This window comes from Triturus cristatus, chromosome 6 (assembly GCF_964204655.1).
Source record: "Triturus cristatus chromosome 6, aTriCri1.1, whole genome shotgun sequence".
NCBI lineage: Eukaryota > Metazoa > Chordata > Amphibia > Caudata > Salamandridae > Triturus > Triturus cristatus.
In genome coordinates, this window is record NC_140589.1 from 1,258,061,005 (window position 1) to 1,258,076,647 (window position 15,643).

Below are 15,643 nucleotides of genomic sequence, written 5' to 3' on the forward strand. Positions count from 1 at the left end.
GACGCAGTCCTCATTTCGAGGACTGCGAGGGGCCTACAAACACTACTTGATGCTTTTTCCACCTTTATTGTGGATCGGGATTTATCTATTAATGATTCTAAATCCTGCGTCATGCAAGTGGGGATCCGCCCAAAAAAACTATTTCAATTCAAGGTTGGTCTGGCAAAGGTGCAGCGAACTGATGTCTTTTCTTATTTGGGGGTCGTCTTGGACACGTGTGGGAAGTGGGGCCCACTTAAACTAAGAAAGAAGGGGGATCTGATGCGGGTAAATGCGGCTATTTTTACCTTCGCATCCAACCGAGGAAAGAGACCTATTGCAGCCTTGTTGAAGATCTACCAGGCAAAGAGTGTTGCTATTGCCTCCTAAGGAAGCGACATTTGGGGGCATATACCCTTAGATGACATCCAGGTAGTTGAGAACAGTTTCCTGAAACGTTTATTGGGTGTTCCTCGCGGCACATCGAATATGGTGGTACACAAGGAACTTGGGGTGCCTTTCTTAAATGGCACACTGGCCCTCCGTCCCTTAACGTTTTGTTTAAAAACCTGGTTGAACAAGGGCCTAACCCAGAGTATAATGATCTTAAAGGAGTGTATGACCCTCGACTGTGCGCTTAGTATCCAATGGCTCAAATACATCAAGGATAGCTTTGAAAGGTTGGGCAGAGATGAATTGTATACCAACCCTGTCTCAATAAACAGGATGTGGGGACAATAAAGGAGTCCTTCGGCAACTTCAGGAGACTGGAGAGGGAAGAGCTGGAACTGTGTAAACCCAGCGTACGTAAATGTATAATGTTAAAGACTACATTATCAATCGAGCCTTACCTCCTGGGACCTTTTAGCACTTATGAGCGGTTTTTATTGTCAAGGTTCCGACTGGACCTTTTTCACCTCCTGCTCGCCGTACCTAGGGGGAGTAGTAGAGGGCAAGTGTTAGCAACCTGTGGCTGCGACTGAGAGTCTCCACAGGATCTGTTACACTTTGTTTTATTTTGTAGTTTTCATGTGGTCCCTCTGAAGTTTTTTATCATGCCGATTTTGAAAAGGATGGACTTTAAACAGGCTTGTCCAGGTCTCCTGTTTTTATAATTTTTGAAGGAGGAGTGTATCCCTTTTGTTCTTGGGTACCTGAAATCTGTGGTAAAATCCAGGGCCTGTCTTGATTGAACATTAACTGTTGCCAGGGGTTGAGGTTGTTTTTTTTTAATTCAGTTATAGGTACGGGACGGTGCAATCATGTTGCTAGATAATTAACTTACTGCTTATGCCCAATGATATATGAATTTTGTAGTTTCATCTCATTTATAGGTTTTTTAAGGAATGTCGGGGAATGTGTTTCATTTGTGATAGGTAAAAAGATGTGATTTTTATGTACTTAATATGTGAAGATAACTTTTATGGTTTTATACTTCTGAAACCAAATAAAGTTGAATTGAATTAAATTGAACTGCACCATTGGCGCTCAAAGCACCGCAATGATTTAAATAGACACAATTTTAGTGTTTGTTTGAAACTAAGAGGGATGTCTGCGGTGGGCGCTCTGTGGTGGAACTTTTCATTTGCTGACAAATGTCATAATCATCGAAATATAGTTTGGCCAGTCTGTACAGTCCATACCACCAATAGCATTTCTGTAATAAGAAAACCGTAGCCGCCACACCTGCCCCTGCAGATGTTAATCCTTTATGTGCAGCAATGATTAATTATAGCCTGCAACCACTCACACTGAATGAGGCCCCTGAAACGAATGGCAGGCAGAGAGGACAGGGGATGGAACCAAAATACAGTCAAAAGGACCCAATCTGCCTGAAAATTGCTTATAAGGTGCTCAAGGTCACTGATGTATTAGAACACACCCAAACTACAATAGCCTTCCCCAATTAATGTAGGAAAACTGGTCTGTAGAAAAGATCACATTTATTTATGTCATTATGTCAAGCTCATAAGGAAACGTGAAACAGGATGAAAATCAAACACATCTAGGCACATCTGGAGTCACACACACACACTCTCTCCAAGCAAACAGACAACCACAAACCCTAACATACTCATACATCCCATCAACTCAGTATTTATTAAATAACACTGTACATTTTAGAACAAAGGCAACAATGTTCCCATCAAGGAAGTGGAACAACATGGGGTATGAATAAGGAACACAAAAATAAACAGACAATAGATATCAAGAGGTCAGTTCCTCAATAGCTAATACAGTCCATAATCCAGTTTCTTCTCAGAACGGAAGGTGGGAACAAAGGAGACACGTGGCACTCCAGAGCCGACACGCGTTTCGGAGTCCAACCCGGATAGGAGTCACACCTTCTTCAGGGCGAACAGCTTGTGTGTGAGACACAAGATGAGATGCGCCTGGAGTAGTTAACACTGGGAAGAACACAGGAAGTTGTAGAACAGAGGACAATGGAGAAAGGGCTCCACATGGGGACCCAAGAATAGACAGAAACAGCTGTAGTAGCGCATAGATAGTGGCATCAAATGGAACCAAGGTTCTTGGGACACGATATAAAGAGGTCCAAAGGGGGATTCAGAGATGTTTGATACTCAAGGAGCCAAGACAGCACCTCACTTTCTTTGTGTTGCAGATACAACAATTTGAGAAGGCGTCCGAAGACTTGTAGACATGCAGCAGTCACAACCATCCAGCCGCTAAAGGGGAAAGGTTTCCCACCGCATCTCTGTCCAGCTCCGTGTGCATATTTAGTAATGTATTTCGAAAGGTTGTGAAGAAACCTGCACAAATTAGCTTTGGGTTATGTTACAATTCTCTCTCTCTTCCTCTCTCTATACTCTGAGACAATTACCAACGCGCCAAGATGAAAATAGGTACCAGATCATTAGCTGTTTGTTCCTTGTGCGTTAAGTTCGGAGAACCGTCTGAACTCTGACGAATGTGTGCGTCTTGCAGTAAATAGGGAACCCCTTGAAGTACTGTCTTAAACCTATATGGCCAGGTACTACCTAGACCCCCGACTCCCTTATCAATATCAAGATAATAACATGAGAAGATTTTTGGATTAGGGGGTCGTAAACCCCCGGCCGTATTTATTTACATAAACTTTTAAAACAAAATGAATACGCAATATTTAAACAATACGCAGAAACCATTACATTACATTGATTCATTGATAAGTACAGATGTTGGATGGCTAACCTTAACATATCTCAAATACAGAGGTATTCCTATCCAAATCTAAACATACCCTAATCAATAATCAGGCGAATAACATTTCATATTTCATTTTCTGCGTATCCCTATTTTGAGCCTACGGCAAGGTCAATAACTGGCGGCAGATCCTTATCAAATTATGTACGCCCTCCAACCGGAGAGCGCATGCGCAGGGGGCCCGTTCGCCGTGAGGGTACTCCCCCCCAGGTCACCCCCATACGCCCTTATGCCCGCCCTCCAAACCGGAGTACGCATGCGCAGAGGGCCCGTTCCCTGTGAGGGTACTTCCCCCCCAGGTCACCCCCGTACGCCCTGTAGATTATCTCCATAATGGGGCCCTTGCAGTTATGCGCCTTTACTTGCGCCATTGTGCATGTGCGGGGTGGCCAAGCAGCTTACTGGAAAGCGTAACTTCCACTACCCCACACCCATCCAGCCAACGGCTGTAACTGCCCCTGGAGTTCTATGAGAGACCACTTGTCCCTCCCCCTTGGGTGACCCCATTCAAGAATGGCACCGCCCTGTAAGGACCTTAAATTTACTGCTCACCAATCATGACCTTACCGCCTGACCAAGGAATAGCACTTAAATACGACAACAAACATAACCTGTACATGGAAAAAACGTCCTAAAACAATGGGAAAGAAAATCATTACACATACAATAAACATAACCATGTCAACCTGAAAAGGAAAAATCTCTTGAACAAATGGGTAAGAAAACTCATTACACGTATGGTAAACATAACCATGTCCACCTGAAAATTAAATTCCTAACAATACACCTTGTAAAAACCCTGCTTTAGGGGACGGTGGGTGGGGAAATAAAAAATTCCAGCCTCCTAGCGAGGCTGGCGTGACTACTGGCAGGCTGCGGGAGCGGCGAGCAAAGAGGCAGACTTTGCCGCTACCCAGCCTTTTATTGCCAAGATGCCAGCCAGGCCAGTTCTAATCGGCCTGGCGTTAGCCCAAATGCGTGACCCCGAAGTGTTTTTCAATCACTTCCGGGTCACGCCCAGACTCCTACCAATTAGTGGCGGGGCGCGCCTGTTGCGTCATCACTGAGCACGACAGGCCTGCCCCGGTATGGTCATCAGGGGCCGGCACGACCGCCATACCTTCGGAGTGGCCGATGCCGGCCCCACCTTTCTATATGGCCAGGTACTACCTAGATCCCCTCCTCCCTTATCAATATCAAGATAATAACATGAGAAGATTTTTGGATTAGGGGGTCGTAAACCCCCGGCTGTATTTATTTACATAAACTTTTAAAACAAAATTTTCTGCGTATACCTATTTTGAGCCTACGGCAAGGTCAATAACTGGAGGCAGATCCTTATCAAATTATGCACGCCCTCCAACCGGAGTGCGCATGCACAGAGGGCCTGTTCCCTGTGAGGGTACTCCCCCCCCAGGTCACCCCTGTACGCCCTGTAGATTATCTCCATAATTATGCACGCCCTCCAACCAGAGTGCGCATGCGCAGGGGGTCCGTTCGCCGTGAGGGTACTTCCCCCCCAGGTCACCCCCATACGCCCTTATGCCCGCCCTCCAACCGGAGTGCGCATGCACAGAGGGCCTGTTCCCTGTGAGGGTACTCCCCCCCCCCAGGTCACCCCTGTACGCCCTGTAGATTATCTCCATAATGGGGACCTTGCAGTTATGCTCCGTTTGCTTGCGCCATTGTGCACGTGCGGGGTGGCCAAGCAGCCTACTGGAAAGTGTAAGTCCCACTCCCCCACACCCATCCAGCCAACTGCTGTAACTCTATGAGAGACCACTTGTCCCTCCCCCTTGGGCGACCCCATTCAAGAATGGCGCCACCCTGTAAGGACCTTAACTTTACTGCTCACCAATCATGACCTAACCGCCACAGGCCTGCATAGTTGCCCGACTATCAGGCCCCCCCCAGAAGCTCACTGAAAGGTCATGCCCTGTCCCTATACACAACTAACTGTATGTATGTATGTAGCATTTATAAAGCGCACTGTAACCCTACGGGCATCCTGGCGCTGTAACTAGGCCAGAAGATTCTCCATGAAGATTTCCTTCGCTATTTCGGACAAATGGACGCCGTCCTTTAAGAAGCACAACTCCCCCCAGATGCACCCATAGGCTATAGTCCGCAGATGTAGAGCCCTAGATAGCCTCACCAGTTTGTTACTCCTCAATTGATAGCAGCACTATGCGCCCGATAGACACGTTGGCCCAGACAATGCTAATCATTGCTAATGCACCTGCACCCATCTCAACATGGTTGGTGCTGTATCGGAAATAATCGTCTAACCCCGGAATTCCATTTTTGAAGCTGACCCCACTACACAGGGAGCGCCCCACAGGCCCCAAGATCTCCCATGAAATGCTTGAAAAACCTACCCCTGGCCCCTATGTTCAGGGATAGGCCTTGCACAAGCTTCTACCCCTACTACGGAGTATCCCCACATCAAGTAGTGTCCGCTAAAATGACCCCCGCGTGCACAAGCGCCATAACGGCAGAATACGTTTTCAAGACAGGGGTGTAGAGATGTTGCATCCGCCCATTACCCTCGGGTTTGGTCAAGCTGGCAAGACCTAGATCTGTAAAGCAACGTACCGTCCAAATACCCCGGCTGGCAACAACATATGGTAGGCATACCTATATTCAATCCAATACTGTGCATGGGCCGCACCATTTTACCCATGCCTGCTGGCACCTCTTGAGCCTGTCTATTGATTGCCCCTCACACTTGATGTTGTCACTTGCCACTCACATTCCGGATCTTTCGGTCCCATTGCCTGTCCATAATTTGCAGTCATTGTGATGTGGAGCACCTCCCAGGTATCACAGTCGTGGATCCAGCCATACATAAATGAAAATCAGACACAGATGATTAGTGTTGTCAGATAAAAGATAGTTACATGTCAGTTCTATTGATTACCTCATGAGACTGTACCCCCCTTGTCACCCACACCCCCAACCCAAGATGCATAGGTACTGTGTGAGATAACACGGATGTATGACAAGATGAGGCCCAATACGAGCATCTACTGCACAAGTGTCCAGGCACAAGGGTGCCCGGATACCACGTGACAAACCACAGGCATATACTGCTTGATTGCACAAACACAAGGGTTCACCGGTACCATGTGACACCTTTGACTTCCATAAATAAGTAAACGCACACAGACGATTAGTGCTCCTAGCATTTGGTAAACAGATAGCAATCACCTGCCAAGCCACCCAGCGGAGGTAAGTCCGTGATACATTTACCGGCTGACCTATTTGGGTGACCAAACCAGCTGCGATTCCACTACTAGCATTTGTTTTTCCAGCCCTGTACCTGCACTTTTTAGCGTTCTGCCAGTAGATCCCCAAAGCCACTTATGGTACCACCCATCACTGTCACCATTCATACTGATGACATATGCCCTACCGGCACTAATCAGTAATGCCCCTGAATCTAAAAGGCGTTTAACCTCTGCCCATACTGAGCAGAAGGTGTAACTGTGGACCTGACAGTTGTCCCTCACCAACTGATTTGTGGTGCTAAAAACCACCAGGGCAGCGCAACCCACGAGTAAATAACTGTACAAAACAAAATTCAAGCGGGCTAGCCCGGTTGTTGTCAATCTGTACTTAGGAAGGGTACGTTCGCTTTAGCACGGAATGTTCGTGCAACTACCATAAGAGCAACAGTTAACCTATTGAATATATACTGTGCGTTTCTTTTGAGCCGGTCCACGCTTACCGGAAGAATGAATGTACTTCAGCCTGCGATGGCTGGATGACCCAAAGCTGGGTTTTATAAAACTTACATTGAAATCAGACTTTCAATTGCAAGTGTCTAGCATAGCACCAGTCACATTACATGAGGGATATTGAAATGAGACATTCAAACGAGAGTGCCTAGCGTATAACTGGTTGCATTACATGAGGAACATTGAGAGCAGACTTTCAATTGAGAGCACTTAGCATTGCACCAGATGGATTACAGCAAGAACATTGGAATCAAACTTTCAATTGAGATCGCATACGTAGCACCAGCTGCACTACATGAGGAGCACTGGAATCACTCTCAATTGGAAGCGCCTAGCGTATACCTGGTTGCATTACATGAGGAACTTTGGGAGCAGACTTTCACTTGAGAGCGCTTAGCGAGGCTGGCGTGACTACTGGCAGGCTGCGGGAGCGGCGAGCAAAGAGGCAGACTCCACCGCTCCCCAGCCTTTTATTGCCAAGATGCCAGCCAGGCCAGTTCTAACAGGCCTGGCGTTAGCCCAAATGCGTGACCCGGAAGTGTTTTTCAATCACTTCCGGGTCACGCCCAGACTCCGACCAATTAGTGGCGGGGCGCACCTGTTGCATCATCACTGCGCACGCCAGGCCCGCCCCGGTATGATCATCAGGGGCCAGCACCACCGCCATACCTTCGGCGTGGCCGATGCCGGCCCCGCCTTTCTATTTTTGCAATATTCCAAAGAAATGCCCGCGCATCACCAAATTTCATGTAAAAAAATAACACAAGTCCAGCTCAGAGTTCCGTATTAACAATGTGGTGAAGCTAGATTTCACCGACTGATGTAAATGGAAAGTATTTGTTTAACACTGCAGTGCAAACGGTATAAATCATGCCATTACAATATAGGTAGTTTGAGAAATCCGTATTGCCATCACTTTATGTTGGAAGCTTTCTAACTAACCCCAAGCTCACAATTCCTGTTTAAAGATTCAAATTCACTAGATAAATTTAACTCCTTGTCCTCTGGTAATTCTTTTTTATACTGAACCATTGTCCTCTGGTAATTCTTTTTTATACTGAACCATTTGAGTCGTAACCCCCACAATCAACAATAGAAATAAACAGAATGTTACACTCACTGCTGCTGCCTTTGTATTGTGTAACTCAGCAGTGATGCGCAGAGAAACTAGCTGAATCATCCAGCCATCAGTACTTTATATACCCCTGAATTACACCAAGCAAGGTGCTCAATACGGATCCTGGAAGCTTAATTATTTTGTTTTAGCTATGTGTGAAAGCGTATCATATGCGCTTTCACTTTAATATCGTCCGTGTCTCTTTGTTTAGACGCTGCTCACTGTAACCTGAATACAGAGAGCAGCATCAAAAAGAAAGAGGGCGCCAACATTAAAGTGCTCTGGCATTTGCAAGAGTTTGAGCTCTTGGCATTAAAAATAACAATGCCTTTTATATATGTGTTGGGTTTAAAACACATAAATAAAAGGCATTGTCATTAACAATGTCAATCGCTTAAACCCTCCCAAAAGCGAGACCTATTGCATTGAAAATGCTTGTTAATAAATGGAATTCAAAGAAAGTATAAAATACTATAGTGGAGTAACCCTTTTAAAGGTTCCAGCTTGAACAACCTTCAGACTGAAAATAGGGGTTTCCTATTAAGCTAAACAGGATTCATCCCTAACACCATGGATGTCTCTGTATAAGGAGAGAAACACCTTGGGCATACGCAGGAACTACTTAGGAGACTCATTAAATAAGTACCTGACCTAGAACATTGTTGGCGCCATGTTATACGGTTCCTACGAATTACGTAGGACTGTGTATCTAAAAAACGTAATCATCAAAATATGGAGACTCGGGCCACACATCATCGGAAAATGTTGGCCTAATTTCCTAGCTAGCTCACAGTACCCCATTTTAACCCCTAACCTTACCAGGGTACCAGATGGTCTTGGCAACCTCGAACATGACCAGTCTTATTCCTCAAGGAAATCATGGAAACAGATCTACCCTTTCATTGTTTTCTTTTGAAAGCCCATGGTAAAACCAAGAACGCTATGAATTGGGTTTTTACACTTCTTTTGAAACAATCCTAATATTGAATAGAAAGAGTGTAATCCAATTATTAGGCAGATTGAACAAACCATTGTAACCAGCGTTATGCAAATGTTGAAAAAGAGCAACTTTTTAACTATGATAGCAATACTGGGTGATTGCACTCCTATCTTACACTACCTACACGATCAAGAGCACAGAGGGAGTACCCTCTGCCAGATCTTTTGGGATAGCCTAACTCTGATACCCGGATATGATGTAGCAGAAAGCTGATCTGTTGTAGAACAGGCTATCATCATTTGCAGGATAGAGGTCCGAGTGAGCAGGACTGCATCTTAGTCACAATGTGTCTCGTTCCAGAATAATTCCAGCAGAGTTGCTCCTCTGCGGAATGTGGCTCTGAGGCTGTTTATATAATAAAAGCACCATTCAAATAGCACTGTGTCAAAGGTGCTGAGCTGTTGTGATGATCTGTCTGTAAGCTTAGAGCTGTCTTCAACCGGTCAACACAAATGCAGGAGAATAGCGTTCTATGTGGCTAGCCTTGGACAGAGTGTTTGAATAACATGATAATAAAACCTACTATGAAATTAAATGAACTGTATGTGCAACGACTTCTCAGTACATTATCATGGGAGTGTAACGCATGTGAAAAGTCATTATTAAAAAGCAGCCAAGCTAAAATTTGAAACTAAAATTGAGACTTAGAGTGGGCCCTAAGGTAACCTCCGGACAGTAAGGCACCTCCCAACACATAAAAAATATAAGAAAACAGTTGATTAAGTAAAAGGGCCCACTCAATAACTGAGTTCTAGATCAGTGGAATAGTTAAAATGTTTTATTACAAAAACTCATAGAAAATGCGACGCAGTGTCATTTTAATGAAGGCTTTCCGCAATGCAGCCTTACGGAGAAGTACAGAAAAATCAGGAAATAAATGGACAGCATCCCTAGTAGCATACCAAAGGTCTGGAAAGTTCTGGCTCACCCCCAAAATTGAGGGCTACATTATTTTCATATAGGAAATTAGGAAAACTGCTGAGTCATTGTGGTATGATCAAATACATTACATCCATGGCAAATCAGAGCACAGTCCCATTGAGTGTCATATTGCCTTAACACCTAAGCACTATTCCACTACATGAATAACTATTCTGGCCACTCTATGCTAACGCCATCTGGAGAGGGTACAACAAACTGTTGTACAACAGCATCTTATTATGAACTAATATTCTACAGTGAGCTTGAGAAAAGACCTTAAAGTAATGGTTGAAGGTTTTGACTGAGCCGGGGAAGATTCATTGAGAGCAGCACAAAGAATGACAAATGAAATATATAATAATCTGCTTGATAGCATGCTGCAGAAATAAACTCTGAATTGTGCAGGAGAATACAATGGTGACAAGGTTGCCATCCATCTTGAACTATATAGTCCTGTAAGGGCCAAATTGAGGCCTCTGTAACTAGGGTAAGGAAAACGCACTTCTGCACAACATAAGAAAATAGTTTCAAAATGAAGAGTACCATATCAGTGTGTATATGTATAATCAATGGTTAAATGTCATACTTCACGTTGTTAATAATGCACAAAAATATAAACGCATAAACTCTTCCACAGTATCTCCCCAGTGGAGTGAACATTGTAAACCTAGGGCTATAAGTAAGAGAATGACCTGTTTATACCCAACAAGGGGCATATGAAGCTCTTTGAAATGCACTGCAATTATTAATGGAGTGTCTCTTTTACGCGCATTTGCTAATAAAATGGACTGCATTTCACAAACTATGTAAGTTTGTTATGAAATTGCATTATTTTTATATTATGAAATAATTGATTTCAAATGAACTTTTTAAGTTGCCCAGTGCACAACTAGTATATAAAATCCTGTTGTTTTCCAAGTATTCTTATACTTGTAGTCCTGCTTTTATAGGGGGAAATGCAAAACTACAAACATGACAATGGAAAGCTAAAAACTGGACTATACACAGAGCTCTAAAGTGTTCCATTTACATGTTTGACTAGCTTGCCCAATCCAGAATAGTCTAGAGAGTTGTATCCGTGGTGCTCGAACTAAAAATCAGGACTACAAATCCCATATATCAAAGGAACACTGAAACACTGGACCTCAAAAACTTAAAAGAGCACTAAACAAGTTACCACACACGCCAATATTTTGGAACAGGAACGGGGGAGATTAAAAATAAATAATTGGGATAATGTATGTCTCCCGTGGACTTCTATTGAAGCATAACCCATTACAAACTAATGGGGTAACCCAGAAAACGTTAAACGGACCTGAGTGTAATATATATTGCGAACAACAATTGGTCCAGTTGTTGTTCATTAGATTGAAGCATGTTTTTTTTAGGCAAAAATCGGGAGTCTCTCACCTGACTCGGGTATGTTGCCATGTATGAGTTACTAATATGACAAGGACAAAGATCACTGCGAGTTCAGGTGACCCTTGATGATACAACCCTTGTGTACCATTCTCAACGAGAGTCAAGTCCACAATTCCGAAAAAAAGTGGCTATTGCTTCTTCAGAAAATTGAGCAGTAGGTCTTCTTGATCTACAAATATTCTTCCCGCTGCACCCTGTGAGGGCTGCGTTTCTGTCACGACGTTTGGAGTTTTAAACCAAAAACCCACCCTACGACAATTCACTTGGCGCGAAGGTGTTTCTTACACGAATGCTTTGGTTGGTCAGCAGGCGTCAGCTGTACACCTGTTCAGCGTGTAATGAGAGGGGGAGGTTCTTTGTCAAACTAGGCCCGCCAATAAAGCATTAATTAAAGTCAGAACGTGCAAATCTCTGTAACCCCTCCACCAAGCAAGCGGCAGAGGACTGTGGTAATCCTGTGCTCGTTACGTTCATAGCGTCGTGGTTTATTTTTTTATTTTTTTGGAGTGCAGTCGTGCTGGTTTTTTTTGTCGTCGTGGAGGACCGGCGTGAACATCGTTGGTTGGTGACAGTCTTTCTCAGGGTTTGTCCAAGTGGTGAGTGGACTTGAAACGTAAAAACCCATTGACGTTTCGCGAAGGAGCGTAGTTCTCTGAAATTGTCTTGCATGTTTGTTTTCATTCTTTACAAGCACAATTGGTGCAGAGCTGGGTAATAATGTGGACTATGTCAACGATTTTTCTGAATTTCCCTATCGTGATTTTCCCCATCATGTATTCCTACATCTGGTGCATTGCGATTTGACCATGGTTAACTAACATAGTTTCCAAGTACTAAGTTTATTTGAGAGAAGGTTATTTGAGAGACATTGCCAGGTTTTCGGCGTGCTTACGAGTGGGATTGTAACCCATTATGTCACGCTTTGAGAGAGACTTTTTAGCGAATAGAGCTAAGTTGTTTCTTCTATGTAACTCGTTATAGTTCAGACACTTTGAATTTTGTGAAATATAAAATACACCTTAATGTTTGGGAAGTTTTGCAGTGATTTCCGTTTCTCTTTACCCTTCATGTATCACCTTAGGCCAGATTGATTGTGTTTTTTATTTTTTTATAATTCAGTATCTAGTGCATGTTAGACGCTCAAATGAGGTCAAACATAATACCTATTTCTGACCACCTTCTAATGGTGTGGGCTATTGCTTGACTCTCTTGCAGCCTGCCAAGTTACCGAGGTCCTCACATGACAAGCTGCTTACTCCAGTTTTATTTTTTAACTGTGTGACTTGTAGACTATTCCATTTTAAAACTAGTACTACAAGTCCCAGAATGCAAATAAAAAAACCTCGCCAAGACAACCCGTGCGCGGATCTGTGAAACTTGGTAACAAACTCTTATGTTCTTTGTGGATGAAGTGTTGGTGGTCCTATCCAGTACATGGATCAAGAGCTTCATGCAAAGCTTATCAATTTAGCTTTTCTTTCTTCTAGGACTTGTAATCCTGATTTTATGATTGAATTAACAGAACTACAAGTACCAGCATGCAAAGCAAAAACATGGACTAGATGAGTGTTTTTCATATATGAACCTGTAAAACTTGAGCACTCTGGCATCAATGATCCCACCTTAGTGACCCTAGGCCTTAGTAATGATTAATAAATACCCACCGCCAAACGGGCCTCCATTAAATAAAGCTTTAGGTAAGTCCTGCGGTGCTTCCTCAGTATATCTCCCATTCGAGTAGCTCCTCACCTCACTGTAGCACCACAGAGCCAGATCACAAGTGGCCTTGTTGACACTTGGTGTGCAGCTGTGAGGCTGGTGTAGCACAGAACCCTGAGGATTAAGCCTCCTAGTAGAAACATTAGTCTTCTGTGTCACGACCAGCGACCTAGGGGCATATTATCAAGGACGGCGTTAAAATTATCGCCGGTTTAGTGGCAGAAAACTGCCGCTTAAGTGGTGATAATGGGCTTGATAATATGCCCTGGGGAATTCCAATAGAAGCCCAGGTTCACACCAGAACATGGGAATTCTCACGGGTATATTATCAAGCCCATTATCGCCGCTTTAGCGGCAGTTTTCTGCCGCTAAACCGGCGATAAATTTTAACGTGGTCCTTGATAATATGCCCCCCTAGAGTTTATTTTCAATATTCTTAGATATGGGCAAGCAACTGAAGGCTCAGCTCAAGGGCCTCTTATATACTTGAGTCAAAATCAGGCCAAGATTTCAAATGGGCTTTTTCTGCCATCCATGCCCAGACCTCACATGACAAGAATGAAACACAGTTAACCTTCGATGTAAAACAAGAGAAAGCAAGAAATACCCATTTAGTTGCCGAATTGCGCACTGCGAAACCAGAAAGCTTGGGATCAGTTCCTGCTTCCCCACTTTCCTCAATTGTGTGGTCCTAGGCAAATATTTAGCTTCACTGTGCCCCCTATTTAGGTCTAGCTTGGCAGCGCTGTTCTGCGAGGCATTCTGTTTTAGAGTATGGACTTAAAGCTACGCCCATTCTCCACCCATATTTTTCTTAGGCTTGTGGCTTTGTCCTTTGTAAATGCTAGTGTCTGATTGGCTAATAGGCTTGTTAGTCCCTCCTTAGTACCGCCTTGTCTTCATTGGTAACCTCCCAGGAGGGCTGGCGTATTTACTTATGTTACACGATCTGTGTCATTTAGTCTGTAAGCACTAATTTCTTTAATGAGTTTCTTCTACTGCAGGCACAACATGCTTTCCTGCAACATTCAGCGCGCCATGTGTGCTTTCACTTTCCAAGCAGTCGGGACAATGGCGGCTGCTTCTTTGCAATGCAATAGATCTCGCATTTACGATAGTTTGAGCTATTGGCATTGTAAATGACAATAGCTTAAACTCTCTCAAATGCGAGACCTATTGGCTTGCAAATATTTTTTGGGGTTGTTTCCAAGAGCCCCACGCTGCGCTTGCACATTGATAGAGGCCACGCCCATTTCTTTAGATGAGCCACATTTAAAGGGGTGCGCCACCATTAAAAGGATAGCGCTGTTTGGGGCACTTCTACAAAAAGCATTTGTTTTTCAAAGAAATGCTTTTTTGTTAAAAACAGCCCATTACGCACTTTCACTTTAATTGTGTCTGCGCCCCTTTCTTTAGACGCAGCTTGTCTAAAGAATGGGGCGTGGCATCTATTTACGTGTAAGAGCGGCATGGGGCACTTGGAAACAAAAAATATTAGCAATTCAATAGGTTTTGCGTTTGGAGGATTTAAGCTATTGACATTTACAATGCCAATAGCTCAAAGTCTCGTAAATGCAAGACTTATTGCACCGCAAATGCTTTTTTCATATCTGCATACAAGATCACCTTGAAATGTCAGTGCAGGATGTGGGGCTGTACCCATCAACTCTTGATTTAATAGTCTCTAATATTGGTCCACATATATAACCAACAAATAGGGTCCACATGACAAATGCTTAACTTGCGTGTCTACTAATAGATTTATCTTATCTGTTGGGGGTTAAAAAACTATAACTTAGTAAATGTTTGTAATAGAGTTCATCAAAAAAAGTGCTCGGTGTCCCGAGTGAATGCAAACCTACTTTTTAGTGATAATTTGTGACATATTTTAGGTTTCAATTCATACAAAAACGTCCATAGAATGATTATACAAATATTTATTCACTGCCTACCACCACATTAGTAGTGGATGGTTAATTTTTTAAGGGCGTGTTGACAGTGTTTCGACCCCAGAGTCAGTAGGGGTCTCATTTGTCACAAATTATCACTCTTGTAAAAAGGCTCACATTTCATTTGGGACACCAAGCACTTTTTTATGAACTCTATTACATTTATTAAAACAGCAATTGTTTTTCAACCTTCTTGTATGTAGTCCTGATTCTCTCTTAGACAGACTTTGACCAATAAATATTGCCATTGAGCTTAATCATTACCTTGTACTATTTACATTGTCTGCAGGAACCAATGTTCCTTGAGATATATATATATATATATATATTCTGCTATAGTGGCACTGTTAACTGCAGGCCTGCCACCAGTAACCTGATGGATCTGATGTAAACTACAAATTAGACCCGCTTTTTGACAGGCCTAAACCTTTCTTTTAAATATTGTCACCCCAAAATTGGCCTTATTTTTCCATAATGGCAGACAGTCATAACAATATTGTCTGCGAAGTGTACGTAAAGCTGTCTTTCATGTACACCATTAGCCAAGCACTTGAATGAAGAGGTATATACTTAGCCATCCTTTATCAAG

General features: G+C 43.4%; 1 protein-coding gene across 4 annotated transcripts in view; it reads left to right on the forward strand.

The window, feature by feature from the left end:
* The first annotated feature begins 11,814 nt into the window (after positions 1 to 11,814).
* LOC146821271 (uncharacterized) overlaps positions 11,815 to 15,643 on the forward strand; it is an 838,501-nt gene continuing 834,672 nt past the window's right edge. For 2 of the 4 annotated variants that reach the window (XM_085612209.1, XM_085612210.1), the window contains exon 1: positions 11,815 to 11,982. The gene's annotated coding sequence lies outside the window, so the exon portion shown is untranslated. The remainder of the gene's footprint in view (positions 11,983 to 15,643) is intronic. The other 2 variants (XM_085612207.1, XM_085612208.1) reach the window with 1 other exon arrangement.